General features: G+C 37.6%; 1 long non-coding RNA gene across 1 annotated transcript in view; it reads right to left on the bottom strand.

Annotated features, from left to right (window-relative positions):
* The window catches only part of LOC118598033, a 31948-nt gene extending 15554 nt beyond the window's left edge, over positions 1 to 16394 (bottom strand). The window contains exons 1-3 of the long non-coding RNA XR_004947080.1: positions 16335 to 16394; positions 15980 to 16113; positions 10058 to 10140 (exon numbers count right to left, since the gene is read on the bottom strand). This is a non-coding gene — a long non-coding RNA (uncharacterized LOC118598033). The remainder of the gene's footprint in view (positions 1 to 10057; positions 10141 to 15979; positions 16114 to 16334) is intronic.
* Positions 16395 to 17174: the final 780 nt, after the last annotated feature.

Below are 17174 nucleotides of genomic sequence, written 5' to 3' on the forward strand. Positions count from 1 at the left end.
AAGTCCTTTTATGTTCAGGTGAGTTTATAAAGTTAATTTCTTCATTAAACTTAAAACATCTGCATTTCTATTGTGATTTATGTAACTTTTTCCCTAAAAGTCATGAAAAATGTCTCCCTGCTGATCTCCTTTGGACCTTTCTCTGAGAGAGCAGGATTTTCTATCACACTATAAAACAAAATTTCCACCATCTTATTCCCTAAATAGGTCCTGCATTCTTCAGTAAACTCAACCCATACACCAGATGTCTGAGAGCGCCATCAAAGTGACCAGAGGAGCCGCACTGGGCAGCAATAGAGGTCACTTTAATAGAAATCCCTCTCCGGGGATCTATTAGTCACTTTCTCCAGCAAACAGATCTTAGAAGCGCACCACAGCGGTTTCCCATGAAATATTATAGTTTATGTAAGGAATCCAAAAACAGCTTAAAATTAGGCATAAATAGTAAATATGAGCTAACAAATTGACAGATCAAATGAGATTCAGTCGCATCTAGTGGCAAAAACTAAAGATTGGAACCAGAAACTTCCACCAGAGTGGAAGGTTCCAGTTTTATTTTGACAGGATAGTTAAAAAAAATTCAGCCACTCATCTATGAGCAGAAATCCATGTTTGTGAGGATGTACCTTCATTCCAACAGTCTGTGCTTTGGAGTAAATATTTCCAACGGACATGACATAGTCATGTTGTGTTTCCTTAACTTTATTGGTGTCTTTGGTCCAAGTTTATTTAAAAAATAACAACAGCCCAATCGCATAAAAAGGATGGACTCATTTCCTGCTTCACAAATAAATCTTTTTCAGATCAATTTTTACTGAAAGTCCTTTCATGAGTCTCCAGATGAATGTTAGCTGTTTAGCCAAGCATTTCTATTCTTGACAGATATCTCACAGATAAATAAATCAAACTTAAAAAAGCAATAAAATATTGTTTTGTTAAGTGAACCTAAGGAGCTATATTTGCCTTAGTTGACATTTTTTTGGGGAAAGCAAAATTATTACATTTTTGTTGAGCTGAAAGAAGCATCTTTACTGTTATCCTGCTTTCAAATGCTTAAAATTCTTAAATGTTAATTTTTTTTTGTTAAAAATGCGATTTGTTATGTATAAAACTGTTTGAATTTGACATAAAAAATGTAAATGTTCACATATTTGTGTTATTTTTGGTTATTTAAAGCATAATATTGGTTGCAACCCAAGATTTAAAAAAAATCAGACATGAGTGACTCATAACAGGTTTTGGAAAAGCTTGAAAAAGACATTGAAAGACCTTGAGAAGTGCTTGAATTCTACAAATTTAGCTCTCAGTGTTCACACTGGACAACCTGGGAGGGGCTTCCATTTCTTTTTTTTTTTTTTGCTTGTTTACAAGTGCTTGTTTCCTACCTTGGAGCAAAACGTCAAAGTGCCTCAAATCGGATAAATCTTGCTCCAGGCTTTTTCTTTCACGACACATAAAAGACTTTGTGTCATATGATTCCAGCAAGACCCAAACTGCAATTTCTAATTTCTCCTTTATGATCAATTTTCAAACAGTTGACACTTCCATGAATTCATTTGTCACAAACAAATCTGAGTGCCTGATTGGTCAAACCTCCATCTAGTTTTACTATCAATGCATGTTCTATGGATTGCATGTAGAGCCCATTGACTGTATATGAGAACTGAACTGAGTGACTTACCCCTCGTGTTCCAAACAGGAAGTACCAACTGGCTACAAAAAGTTCACTTCTGATTGGCGTGAATTGTTGCCATAGAAACGTTGACTCAGACTGGGTTAGACCAATCATTGGTTACTGATGTTATCTGGTTCCAACATGCCAGTGTCCATTTTGTAAAAAAAAAAAAAAAAAAAAGCAACTGAATTATTTAATTATATTGGAATTTGAAGAAAGACATTTACTATTTTTATCATGTATTTATTTTGTTTTTCACTTTGGCTTTCAATTTTGGTTCAGTGTGATTCATGTGTTGTGTTTGTTTTTTAACAATTACCGGTGTGAAGCCGATGACGTCACACTCAGTTGCTCCAGTTCCTATTAAGTCAATATTAGAGGACAAAAATTATCTTAAAAATGTGAGTAGCTGTTTGTGAACGTGAAAGTTTTGAACTCAGAAGACCACTCGGTTAACCCTGTTGAACAAAAATATTCTTGAGCTTTTTTTCTATGAGCATGCTACGAGTTACATTATCCTTACAAATAATTCACGATACACTATTTAGGAGTGTATATTGGCAAGAGTCTGGCCAATCAATAATGTTCCATTGTTCCATTGTATGTTCCATTTTCATGATGTCCATAAAGGTCGTATGGGCCTCAAGGAAACTGCAAAGCATACTTGCGATCCTCTCAAGAGAGACGGTCTCAGGGACAATTGCTTTCCAAAAGCTGATTAAACCAAACCATAAAAAATCTGATACTTGCACATTTATCTGCGATTGATTTGTCAGATTTTGTCTTCTTTCTTGCATATTTGTCTGATTTTTGCACATTTATTTGTAATATAAAGTGTTTTTTTTATTTATTTGTATTTTATACTACCATCCACATTGAAGTGAACTGTACTTGAATTGTACCAAATAAAATGACAATAAAAGTGTTCAAGTCAACCCTCAATCATGTGATCCTCCATTTACTTCAATTAAAACAGTTAACCTGTGTCATTATCAGTAGTTTCTGGTCTAGACATCAGTCTGGAAGACAAGTTTAAGTTTTTCTGTTTTTTTTTTTGTATTTGATTGGCAGGTGAAAGCCAAATTCTCAGGTCCAGAGAATGGAATGCGCCGGGTGTGTCCAACTACTGTCAGGCTTGTTTTTGTTTCCAGGTCAGGGTTTGGCAATGTCATATCTTGAAAAAGTCGTGGTGAATGAAAAAAAAAAAAAAAAAAAATGTCTGGCTCAACCAGTGAGTCACTCTACCACACACATCCACCAGCAATGCTTTGAACACTGTTCTGAGGCAGGATCAAAGGTGGGTAGATTTGAATCCTATCAGGCTTTTTTGTTCTTGGACAGTTTGCTTCGTTTGTTTGATAGCCTGAACTCAAACGCTGATTCGCCAGAGACTGAGACTACATTCAAATTCCCTGACCGGTTAAAGCACTCTTTAGGGCGTTCGCTGTTTTGTCGAGGAGTCCACAAGTCTACAATTCCTACATCCAATGCTCTGGACGTTTCCCAGAAGTCTCTGCAAATAAAATAGTGTGTGTTGATGCTTACTAAATTGGCAAATTGTTGTTTAAAAATAATATTTGTACAGTATTCATAAATAGTCTTCATAAAATGTTTATATTTATTAGGTTTTTACTTCAGGCAATAGCATTTGAAAATAACTAAGTAGAGCACTTGATAGTCCCTTACTGTTGGGTATTTAGGGGTGAGGGAATAGTGAGGGAATTTGGACATAGCTTGAGTGCTGGTTTACTTGAGGGTGATCCAAAATGTAGAAGTGAAATAAAGGAAGTAAAGGATTTAAGCGCTACATAGAACAGGAAGTTGACAGAGCGAAACTTAAAAAGATAAAATCAGGAAAAAGTTGGACGATGAGGATAGATATGGTATAGTGAGGTAGTACGGGGTGATAATCTGAGGTTTAGATGAATTATGGGGTTTCATGGTAGAGTAGTACTTAGCATTATTGCCTCACACCAAGAAACCCCTGAATCAAATCCCAATTCACCCTTCTGGGTGCACGTTCTTCCCCTGCATGTGTGGGAACTGTCCAATGCTGGGCTTCATAGGTTATGTGGTTTCTAGAAATTTTCCTTGGGTGAGTTTGAGTGGTTGTGTGACCCTACGACAGACTAGCGACCTGTCCAGGCTGTACCCCACCCTCACCTAACAGTGGCTGAGATAGGCTCCAGCAACTCCCCAATGTTCCGAAAACAGATGGATTGTTGGACCATCTATTGGAGCATGTGGTTTTATTCTTCGTGTTTTTTTCTTCTAAATCTTGGTCAAGCAACACCGCCCCCAAGTGACCGGGGATGGGAACTGCACAATTTCTCCACGCACTATGAGAATGTAATGTATACAAGCAAACTAGTGTACTCTCACAAACTTAAAATTTAAATGTAAATAAAAATATAAAAAACATTACAAAACATCAATGAGATCTTAATCAAACAGTATGTAGCATCACTCTTAGCAGAATGCTCTAGCCAGGGTCCGTTATAGAATAGAATAGAAAATAAATACTAGTACTGTGGAGAATATCTCAAACCATTGTTCAATTTGAGGCATGAAAGACAATCAATCACGACAACAATCAGTTGGTGAATTATCTGTTACATAGGGATTAGGTGATTACGGTGATTTTCATATTGATTTTGGGACCATAAACTACGGAACACAGTTTCTTTCCATAAAAATATTGTGCTGGACCCGAGTGAAACCGAGTGCTACTGCCATGCCGCATTGGACGCTCTAAAAGTTTAAATGCTCAGCACGTGGATGCACTTGCTTCACTGATACTGAAGTAGTTTCAGTAGCATCATTACTGCTTGTCCATTCCGTGTTCTCTTATTTTTTTTGGTTCTAATGTTGATTTTTGTCAATTTTAGGGTACAACAATACCAAGTCCAAACAGAAATTATACGGTAGGCTAGCACCTGTCCTGGTGTTGGGCCTGAAGCTAACTTTACCTTGTAGTTAAAGATATTTTACTAGCATTCTCTGTCCATTTGAACCGAGTCCACAGGACTATCCTGATGTGAAATCGATTTGAAACTTCAAATTTTTCCAGTTTTTCTGCTACAAGTTCTTCAAACTGTGTATTCTATGGCCAAAAATCACACAAAGTCTCAGTCTTGTTTAAGATTTCCATCACAAATCTTCACATTCTCGTTAGACTGTCTGTATCCATGTTTTCCCTGATGTTCCAACCAAACGCTGCATGACTTCTGTTTTCTGCATTGAGGATCTGGGATGTCACCATATGGACTTACATAAGAGTCGTGTATAAGGAAAAAATGACAAATTGAACTCCGCAGCCTCCCTGCTATCCTGACAGTCCAACCAGAAGAGTGATTTCTTCACTCCTGCTGCTCCATATGAACAATGACCAGACACAGGTGGGCCGAGGGCAGTTCTGAACTAAACAAGAACAGCAGCACAAAGACATGAGCTCATGGCAAGCTGCCACCGTCTCGGCCTGGAGCCAAGCATTCCCCTCCCTTCTCTTCATCTGCAAATCCCATTCTCCATCTCCGACCTCCTCCACCCACCAGGAATGGATTTCTATCATGTTTTTGGTGGAAGGGAGTTCTACGCCTTACTGCTAACCTTAAGTAAAAATCGGGTTATCACACACTCATGACAGGAGGAAGCGCTGGTCAAAACAATGAGGAAAAGCCTCGTTTCTGTCTCGCCCCTTTTTCATCCGCCAAAACATTACACAGATTAGCTAACGAGAGCCAATCCAAGAACAACACTGCAGCTTCTGCTGCCATCCATCAAGCTCCAATGGACAGCAGAGGAGGAGGAGGATTAGAAAAACAGATTCTGAATGGATGTTTTGTGCTAGCCTCATCTTTCTCTCTTCTAAACTTTCCCGCCTGTCCTTTTCTGCACAATCTGAAGTGAAGAGTGAAGAATTACTCGTGTCTTTTGAACGTTTAGGAACAGTTACGCAACGTGCAACCACACGCTGCAGGAAGCAGCTGCTAAGCTGATCAGATGGAGCTTCATATCACCTCTCTTATGAGATTTGTTCCTGTTCCTGTTTATTAAGGATTTCCCACACACCCACTTTAGCTGCATGTCTTTATGAGGGTAAAAAGAATAAAAAACAAGCAGAGAATTCCAAACTTCTGTCATCTTTAAGGTTTTTTGCCATTATAAAAGTCAAGAATTTAACTTTTTTTCGCTCCTTTTAATCTGCAGCAGTATGTGGATGCTTTGATTTTGTAAATCTAATTTCATTTAGCTCCTTATCGAATTTAAAAATGAATCCGAACTCACGCGGTGTGAGGGAACGCCTGAAGAAGAGAATCTTTTGTGATGACTTCCAGATTCCACCTTTTGAGGAAAAAGCCCACTAGCAATGTAAAATATAAATTAAAAGCAAAATCTGCATTTTTTTTATTATTAAAAGTTCATATATTCACTTTTTAGACATCAATATATCATTAAAAATAAAGCAGAAAGACAAAAAGCTAGTTTGGTGAATTAATCATAATTTTTAAGAATTTTAAGTAAGAATTTAATAATTTGAGCTCAGATCCATCAGGATAACAGCTCTCCACCACTGCAGCCTTTTATTTTAAACCTTTTATTTAATCAGAGTAGGAATGAGTCTTACTGCAGGTCATTTAGTCCCATGGACTGCAAAACTCTTAATTCTTTTTTGTGTCTATTTATTTATTTGTTTATTTATTTGGGGACTTCATTTAATTAATTTACTGCTTTAATTTTTAGTTAAATTCGAATGGAACTGCCTTCTCATGACATTTTTTAACTTTTTGTGTCAGTTTTACGATTTTAGTCCCTTTTTTTTGACTGACTGAGTTCTGGAATTTCCTGAAATAAGAGTGACATAATGTCTGTGAAAGTGGAAGCTGTCACAGTGAACTCCACCTAATTCTTATCTTTGGGTTTGCTACAAAAACACTGATGTAAAGCAGAGCCTGGAGCCACCACACCAACGTCTGTTCAGATTTTACTCCTCTGGTGTCATTCTCAGCCGCGTGTTTGTCATAAATTCAGGGCATTTTCCGGAGCGAGGGTGGATGCATTGACGGGCACACGCCCGCCTGACATCACCTCGGCGTCTCCCTTTGTTGCGTATCCGGTTAACGGGCCGGGCCTGTGCGCGCACAATGGGCCCAGTGTGCAGCTGCCAGGCTGGGATGGAAAACAAGAGCAGCAGAAGAGAGGAGGATGAGCAATGACGCCAGCGTCAAAGCCCAGAGATGACAGGTAAAAAGACAACAGCAGCAGAGGAGAGTCCAGAAACCGGACCCACTTCCTCTTGACATGAAGCAAAATAAAAGTGCAGGATGTGATTAATGGTACATATTTAGAAACTATGCAGAGTTTGAGATGAATTTACAGACAGAAGTTTAAACATCTGTAATCCATCGCAGACAAACTGTAAATCTACTGTAGATGAAACAGTGGAATAATCCTCACAGGATTCCTGCAGTGGCTGGAGAGATCCCAGCTGCTGCTCCGATAGGATCTCACAGACTTCCTCAGTTGTCACAAAGAATTCCATTATCACAGAGGGCGACCACGGGGACCTCTCATCACATGGGAAAACAATTTGTCCACTCTCGCCTGCGCTCAACAGGAATCCTGGCCTGTATTTGTTTTGGGGAGACGGTTGCCATAGCGACAGGGTTGTTGCGAACATCTCCCATTTCTTTCCTGCTGTATTCATGTAACTTCTGCTGATCAGGAAAACGGAAAAAAGTTTTGGTTGTAATCATATCTAAAATGTCTCTATAATTACAGGAATCGTTTGGTGCTTGATTAGTTTCTGGTTAGTGGCTGAACTTGCTTTGACATTAAAGATCCCCATGTTTGGTTGAGCTCCAGACGAAATCGTTTGGGAAAACCGCGGGACTTTCACTTCTTACTCCTACAGGGAAGACAGACGCTGGAAGTGCAAACAAGGAAAAGAATTCATCCATTAAGAACTTTCTGGAAAAAAAAACTACTACATTCTCTCTACTACAATGTTTCTTTGTGGAGTTGTTCTCACTTTATTGTGAGAATTCCTAAGTAAAACCACATGATCATAGCAACGTTTGCCGCAAAGCAAATGTCATTTTCAATGAAAAGTGATATTTAACTTTTCTAAATATGACATTTTTTAAATAACATGGAAAAAGAAAATACAAGTATACGCCATTTATCATAATTTAACTTATACATGTCATATTGTCAATTATCTAACCAATCTTTTAATAATTAGCAGCCGATTCTATTATAAAAAAAGGACTGTTTTAAAGCGATAGACCTAAAATATAAAAAGATTTTGTCACAAATCAAACTAAATAAACACTACATTACTACATAAAACTTACAGCATTAAGACAATTGCATCATATGTTGTACCATCAGACTGAATAAAGTTAAAAAAAAAGCATTTTAGGATTTACTGAGCTCATACTTGTTTATTTTACAAAAAAAAATGTCAGAAAGCGACATAATGTTTTTTTTACTTTTTACTTAAACTCAAAGTCCCTGAAATCTGTTGGGCTCTCGAAAAATGTGGGGTTTATACATCCATCCATCCATCCATTTATTCATCTGTACGTCCCTCCGTCCGTCCATCTCTCTCTCCCTCCATCAATCTGTCCATCCGTCCTTCCGTCTGTCCGTCCCTCCATCCATCCGTCCATTCATTCATCCATCCGTCCATCTGTCTGTCCCTCTGTCCCTTCATCTGTCCATTCATCTCTTCCTCCATCCAACCATCTGTCCACCCATCCTTCAGTCTGTCTTTGCCTTTGTTCATCTGTTCTTCCATCCATCCATCTGTCCTTCTCTCCCTCCCTCCATCCATCTGTCCACATCCTTCAGTCTGTCTTTCCCTTTATCCATCCGTCCATCTGTCCCCCTCTCCCTCCCTCCCTCCCTCCATCCATTCAATTCAATTTTCAATTAAACTTTATTTATATAGTCCAAAATCACAAAGAAAATTTGCTTCATTGGGCTTCCATCTGTCCATCCCTCCGTCTGTCTGTCTGTCTGTCCCTCCCTTCCTCCCTCCCTCAATCCATCCATCTGTCCATTCATTCATCCATCCATTCTTCCGTCTGTCCATCTATCTCTACATTCATCCATCCAACTTCCGAATCCGCAGAGTCCATCTGTCTCACCTATTGTTGGACGAAGGCCTGAGGGATTCACCCCCCCACCCCCACCCTCCCAAAAGAAAGAAAACTTAAATTCTATAAATCTAAACAATTATCAAATATTGCTGCAGACAAAAATATGTTACATTTTTACTGGTAGTTATTTGTTTAAACCTAATTTTGAGATCTGATGTTCTTGAAACTTTTTCAAATTACAACTCAGTGTCTTTTTTAAAACAATCTTTTTTTTCTAATCGATTTTATGCTATTTAGCACCCACACTAACTTGTGAGAAGTCTTGGTCTAGAAACTAAACTGAGAAAACTTTGAAACTGGTTTGAGATGTGTTTGACTCTTGAAACTTACAGAATGAAACTCAAACTCCTTATACTGAAATAAAACAGTTTTCATGCCCCAAAGGTCATATGATCCCAACAAACTTACGTTTCTGCTTAACCCTCTCACTGCCTGTTCAACCAAATGTAGATTATAATAAGAAGACACATCATTTAAAAGCACTGAGTGTGTGAATTATTCCCCAAGGCAATAAGCAGCAGAAAAAATATATTAAATTGATTTAGTCTACATCTACAACTTTGGGTACTTAAGGGGTTAACCTATCAGTATTTTTTTCTGCCAAAGAAATACATGAAAATAACATTTAATGTGAATCACAGTAGACTAGGCTGTGGTTTAGTACAGTGTGCACTGCATCCTTAACATTTGAAGACTTTAGTGAAGTTAATTAGCTGTGAAACCACAGTTTTCTTTAAAAAGCAGCTAAAAACAGCTCTTCAGCAGGGCATCGTACCACCAGCCAACACCACCGTTCAGCACGCCATCAAAGACAGAAATCTTTATATTTCCAGTGTCGCACGAGCACCATTATGTCATCAGCGTAAATGAGCACACATGCGCACTCAGACTTTCCTGGAGGCTAAAATGTCTCCACAAGGGATCCATTTCCAAGTTAATCTTTGTCAGAACCCATTTACGTCTGCACTCCACTTCATCTCCGAGTCTGGCCTTCGGCAGCCAGATCCGGCGCTGGGATCCAGCTCACACAGGGGCGTTGCCGCGCTGCATGAACTGGACCCGAACACACAGGACAATTACAAAACCTACCGCACAGAATCGACAGAAATGAAACTAATTTCATCCATATGGAGCTCAGCGAGGGCTTTAGAGGGAAAGTGTGCCGGTCTGTGCATCGTCACAGCAAACGCTCCAAACATCAGCCTTGAGGACCAACCTTTGAGTTGAAAGAAGAAATCTTTTCAGCACATGTGCAGCATCACACACATTTCCTTGATTTAGTGTCCTCCTGTTGATGTCCTAAAAAGAGACGCAAACAGGAAAAAGCTTGTTGAAAGATTTGAGGTAAGATACTGTTTGGTGCACAATATTTACGCTCTGCAGCTCACATGAATCCTGTCTAGGTTGAAACTTAAACTGCTCTTCCCCAGAAAAATGTATTTAGCAGTTGTTGCACCAAATTTACGAGCTTATGTTGGTATGGACACAGATGGGAACAATAGTGGTTTAAGGGCTGGCGGATGCTGCAGATTTTATTTTAAGGGGGTGTTGATGCGTTTTCCAGGACTCCTGAGGCATAAATTATTAATTTTTTTTAACTTTTTTTCATGTTCTTGAGTCTGAGCTTATGATAGACTATATTGCAGAAAAAATAGGCAGCATTTAGGGCTGAAAATTGTGGAAAATTAAAGAACAAGATGAATGAGGAAGGTAAGTTTTATGAGTTTATATTTAGGGTGAAAATATATGGAGAAAAAATAGACTCACCGAATCATTTACGCACGAATCTTGGAGACATGAAAAGAGTCTCACATCAGATTTGTGCGTAAATGCAGTTTTGCGTGTGTAACAAGTGATTTTTGCATACTTTTTAAAGATTTGTGCATGTAGTTAGTTTCAAGCTGTTGTAATCTGAATGTGTGCATGTATTATATGAGCCACAAATCAAGAAATACGCACGCATAAATCCAAAAGTAACACACAAATCCAAAGTTACGCATAAATTAAGAATTACACATGCACAAATAAAATCAATTATTACGCACAAATCCAAAGTTACTTATAAATCCGAAGTTATGCACAAATAAAGAATTACACTTGAATTTAAAGTTATGTAAAAATTAGGAAATATACACACACAAATCAATTATTACGCACAAATCCAAAGTTTAGCCAAAATTTAGAATTACGCACAAATCCAAAGTTACGCTCTAACTGGGAATTGCACACACAAATCCAATCAATTATTACGCACAAATCAAAAGTTTAGCAAAAATTTCGATTTATGCACAAATCCAAATTTACTTATAAAACCGAAGTTATGCACAAAAAAAGAATTAGGCACACATAAATCCAAAGTTCGCACAAATTAGGAATTAAACAATCACAAATCCAGTTACCCACAAATCAAGAATTATGCTTGAATTTAAAGTTATGTAAAAATTAAGAAATACACACACACAAATCAATTATTACGCACAAATCCAAAGTTTAGCAAAAATTTAGAATTATGCACAAATCCAAAGTTAGGCACAAATAAAGAATAAGGCACTTACAAATCCAAAGTCACGGACAAAGCAAGAATTACACACACGCATAAATCCAAAGTTACGCACAAATCAAGAATAGACGCATGCCCAAATTGGGGTGAGTGTATTTTCTCTCCATAAAAATACATTTACATGGACTGCTTCCCTTCAGTCCACTAGTGGGAGGAAAACATTAAGATTAATGACCACTGAGTGCAAATATTCCTCTGGGGTTTGATTCATTTTTTTGAGCTCTTACAGTTTAATAAATCATAACTCTGCAGTGTGTTATCATTCCATACATCAGAGCATTAATAACCGGTTCAATCTACAGTTCAGAGCTGCTGCCACGCCTCCACCTGAAATGAAAGGACGGGAGAGCGAAAACATGTGATTTTAGAGAATCATTAGCCCGCTGATTGATCTGAAGGGGAACTCGGTGACATTTACGGGATAAAAATGTCGCCCCTTCAAACGCGCTGAGGTCAACTACCACTTACGGCGGTCACGGTTGGAGCGCAGCCTCATGAGAAGCTCAAACCGACCATGAAGCTTTTAAAAGATTCAAAGCAAACCGCTGAACGCTGTCTGTTAGGATGGGGCTCGCTGCTCTCACTCAATGTTTCTGCGTCTTGTAAAAGTGTCCTCATAACCATAAAACTGTCTCCCTCACCATAAAACCATTAGTCTTTTCTCAACCCAACAGGTTTATATGTTTTAAGGGCTTTCTAACTTGGGGGGACATGTTTATGCAGCAGCTCAGGGGGTGTTAGGTTTATAGGAGAGTTCAGACGGAAACGTCAGAGGGTTTTGAAAAAATATTACTGAAAGATGTCGAATCTTGACCTGACTGCCGTCAAAGAGAGTTGGAGTCAATCCAGTTATTTTAATGATTTAAATGAGTCATGATGTAAAAGCGGATGCAGCTCTTGAAACTGTTTAAACCTGCACACATGCTGGCATTCAAATAAATCCACAGGTTTTTAGATTTGATCTCCTGATGCGGCGTTCCTCACAACTGTCATCATTATGGAAAACCTGTGGGACAAATCCCAAGGATTATTTCTGCTCTTTGTTTTTTATACAATGCCTGGGGTGACAAACTCAATCACACAAGGGGCCAAAATCCAAAACACACCTTAGGTCGCGGGCCGAGCAGGATAAACATTTATCGAACACTCTAAAACTGCATTTTTAAACTTAAAAACTGTAAATTTTTAACATAATTATGAACTGGATGTATAGCATTACATATAATGCTCGTGTGAATGCTGTAAGCTGAATTTGGTAACTGAAGATGCTGAAATTGATAGCTAAAAACGCTAAAGCTAATAGCCAGCTAAAATATTAGCTAAATGCCAAATTAGCCTAAAAAATAGACCAAAAATACTAAGGTTAGCCAAAACTGCTAGCATGCTGCTGAAAAAGTAGCTAAGCTTCAAAATACCTTAATAAACTTTAAAAAAAAAGCCTAAATTAGCCAAAACAGCTAGCGTGTAAATATTAGCCTAACTCCAAAACAGCCTAAAAAACTTTAAAAAAAAGCCTAAATTAGCCAAAACAGCTGGCATGTAGCTGAAATATTAGTTAAACTCCAAAAAAGCCTAAAAAATCAAAGTAAATGCCAAAATAGTCCAAAAAGCTAGAAGAATACCCAATTTTTAAAACTTTGAACCCGAAACTTTTTAACATAATTATGAATAATATAAAGGCAGGTATTCCAGAATAAATCAACTTAAACCTTAAATAACTTTAAATATTTTACTCTCCATAAAAATATATTTTGTCAAAATCATAAAAGTTAGAAATTAGCGCAAGTGCAGGATCTCTGCAGTTCCTGTTGATGAAGCCATCAATATCCCTGCAGCTGTCCACTTCCAATCCTTTCTACAAGATCTCCTCCAAGTCTGTGTGATGCTTCAGTCTGAAAAATCCCAGTTTTCAGCAAATTATTTTCAATGTTCATTTGCTAATAACAATTGGATTTTAACTCACCAAAAGGCTCAAAATATCTTTGTTTTTAAAACCTATCCAGAAATAAAAGTTCACGAAATGTTTGATGTCTTTTGTCTACACCTCCAAAAAACAGACAATTTTGGGTTTTTTTCTTGTAAATGTCTTCTTTTTCTTGTAAATTTGCATGTTTTAAAATTGTAAATATACAACATTTAAAGTCATAAATTAAAACTTTAAAACATGTAAATATACAAGAGAAAAGTCATAGTTTTAGCCAATGACTTTAAAAGTCATAAATTTGCAACCTTATTCTCTTAATTTATCACTTAAGACATTTTTCTCATAAATGTACAGCTTTAAAGTTGCAATTAAAAACATGTTTTTGTTTGTAAACTGTCCCGTTGTACAAGACAAATGTTACAGAATTTTTCTGTTTTAATCTATATTTCACCCTAAAGAAGGGGTTCTTAATGGGCCAATGGCGGCCTGCGGGAAAAGTTTTTGTGGCCCTTAATAAATCATAATTGATGGTTATTGAATTTTTTCCTCCACATATTCTATGTAAAAAAAAAAAAAACGAGAGGGGACACAGATTCTGTCGGGTCGTAGCTAATCCAGCCTGCCAGAATCTGTGCCTCCAAAAAATATGCAGTTAAAGCAACAACTATTTATTAATTGTTAATAGTGACATGCTTCTTTAACAAAGTCTCTGTCATAAATCGTCTTTCTTATCTTAAATTAGCCAAACAAAGGTCATTTTTAGCACAAAAAGTTGTTGTTGCTTTATACAGAATATGTGGAAATATATGCAAATCTTACCAAAGCCCCAGAATAAAGTCTATTATAATCAACCACCTTCTTTTAACGCTTTTTGGGACAAAATATGAGTCAAATCAACGATGCTAGAAAGCTGGGAAATAAATTCTGGCAGGGGGAACGTACCTTGGCACAGCACCCGTGTAGCAAGCCCTTCAGTGACGGGGAGTTTATAAAAGAAAGGAGCTCACATAGACATCGCACAGGTCTGATGTTGACCAAATTGTTGATATTTCTCAGTTAAAACAATTTTTCAAATCTTTTTCTGTTTGTCCTTCTGCTCTGTTAACTGTACAAATGACACCAACACATTAAAGTTGTTTAAAAAAACATTTTTTCTGTCCTTAATTTGGCCCTCCACTAAAAAAACTCCACAAAGCATGAATGATGTGTTTTTAGTCATTATTTAATGATTAATAACATATGATTAGAGTATTTAAAACTCCCTGAACAAAACGTTTAATCATTAGTAGAGATTGATGAGGAAACCTCCTCCCAGACAAAGAAAGATAAACATCTAACCAAAACTGCTGGACATGTTTGCACTGCCAAACGTCGGAGCAGCCGCTGGAAAAAGCCGCTGATCTCATGTGGTGATATCACCCGGTAGCTTTACAACCACTGATAGAATGTAATTAAATCTGGCACCCTTGTGCAGAGATTAAGGAGAGCGGGTCGTAAAAAGGACCGTTTGTGGTGGAGGCTGGATGCCAACGTTTGTGGTCAACTGTTGGAATGAAGGCGGGGAGAGTGGTGGTAGTGGTTCAAGGTCCTCACAGGAACTTTGGATTAAGTTTATGGGCTAAAACGACAAGTTGACAGAACCTTTATAGCTGTGCAGACGAGGCGCCAAACTAGAAATTAGTGGATTATTAAATAAAATATTTAAACTTAATGATAAGCATAAATCTTACACTTCTTTTTAGACATCTATAGCGGCAGCTTTTGTTGCCAAAAAGGGTTCCAAATGTTTAAAGGGTAACCAAACCCTTAAATCAACTTTTTTTTTGTCTGTTGAGCTCTATAAATTGGTCTTTAAAAATACTGTCGGTTTGTTGGTTATTGTACAATTTTTGATAAATTAAAATAAAAGTATTTAATTCTTGAAAATGTAGTCAAAAACCGTCTGTGTGATGCCCCCTACAGGTTGAAATTAGGTAGTACAGTCTAATTTTGTGATTGGTCAAATCATAAGTTTCGGCATTCCCACGTCATGATCTGCTGCTCCAGTAATGATAAGAGTCCTGCCTCCAAGCCCCAACCCTCTGACTGGATTTTCAAATTTCATCTGTAGGTGGAGTCAGAATCCAACTTCCCTGTTTGGTTACACTTTAGGCTCAACAAATGACGGTATTATGTAAAATATAGTTTTTTAAATTTCTTTTTCATGATAAAAAGTCAAATTGAGCTAATTTCTGTTGAAACAGGTTTAGTTAGATAAAACATTCCCAGTTCTAACAGTTGTCCAAGGCTTTTGACATTACCACGGCATGATGCTACCACCACCGTGCTTCACTGTGCGTTCTCAGGGCCTTTTCAGATCTCACACTAGTCATTTTTGACGTTTGGTGTGGAAGATGCATGAAACCTGGTGTAGATGAAACAACCAAACTCTGGTCCAAATGAAAAACAAGAGACATCTTTGTAGTGAAACAGCAACATCAATACAAAAGCATCAGAGATGTAGTGATCTAAGCTTGATGCATTTGGAGAAGAAAAGGACGATTTAAAAAAAATCTCATAAAGGAACGTGGTGCAGTGGTTCAGGGTGGTCCCTCCCAATTTAAGACAAACCAAACAAGCACGAAGACGTGATGTTTCCAGGTTGTTTGGCCCACCTGATGTCTAAAGACAAGTCATTTATGGTCACCGCTCGCCCACCTTGGCTGCATTTCCTGTTCAGGAGGATGGTTGCCGGGACTGCTCCCCTTCATGTTTCCTGTCCCTGGGGAGGGACCGCTTTTCTTCACGTCTGGGTTGGGTAAAAAAAAACAGACTAAATGATTTGAATCGATTTAAGCTTAATAAACCAATAATCGATTCACAAAATATATCAATCGATTTAGCACATAAAGCTAAAGTCCGCTAGCTTGATGCTAACGTTCAAAAGAAATTCCCATAGGACGGCTAATGCTAACTCTCGGTTGACCAAAAAATACATTGCTGACTAAATTAACATCTTTATTTACTTACATGCATTAATTCTCTAAACTTTTTTAAGGAAACAATTATTAAAGTAACTATTTGTGGTCTAAAACTTCGTTTTTTCCCCCTCATACTGTTGTCTTCTTCTTGAATTAAGTGTAGTTCTATAGCGCGATCGCCACCTAGTGGCCAAACAGAAACGCCCTCCAGGAGAAGCAGTACTGTTTACATTGTTAATGATCTGAGAATTTTCAGTTCCTCAGTGTCGGGTCATCTACTCTGTCACTGGTCCCGTCTCCCAGGGTTTTGTCATGTTTAAGTTTATTTAGTAAATGTTTAAGTTTCCGCCACCAAAAATAAATAAATTAAAATAAAAACAAGCCATTTAAATGAAGATGAGAGACTTCTCAGCACCACTAACTTTGTAATGAAGCACTCTGGTATATGATGTGAAGTCCTAAACAGTGTGACTAAAAAGCTCTTCCAGTCTTTTTCAATTCGTTTTTTGGTCACTTTGTTGATGAATTTGTGGTGAGATCCAGGATTCAGATTACTAAACCATCTCATCTCCACTATTCTCTCCTCTTTACTTATTTTAAATAAGAATAAATTACAGAGTTGGTGTTGTTCTTCTATAGAACTAAACTCCTTAATCATTAATCTGACCCAGCATGCCTTTCAGCTGGTTACCATTTGGGCTAATGGTTTCCAGAAAGCACACTTTCAGCTCAATCTTTTAAACAACACAATAAAGAAAAAAAAAAGAATTTGGGAATAATTTGGAAATCATAAGATGGGGCGTGGCAAAATACTCTTAATTGTTACAAGCAAAAAGGATGAAAAGAAGATTTTAACACAAAAAGATGCAGACATGATCTAAAAGCATAA

This window comes from Oryzias melastigma, linkage group LG22 (assembly GCF_002922805.2).
Source record: "Oryzias melastigma strain HK-1 linkage group LG22, ASM292280v2, whole genome shotgun sequence".
NCBI lineage: Eukaryota > Metazoa > Chordata > Actinopteri > Beloniformes > Adrianichthyidae > Oryzias > Oryzias melastigma.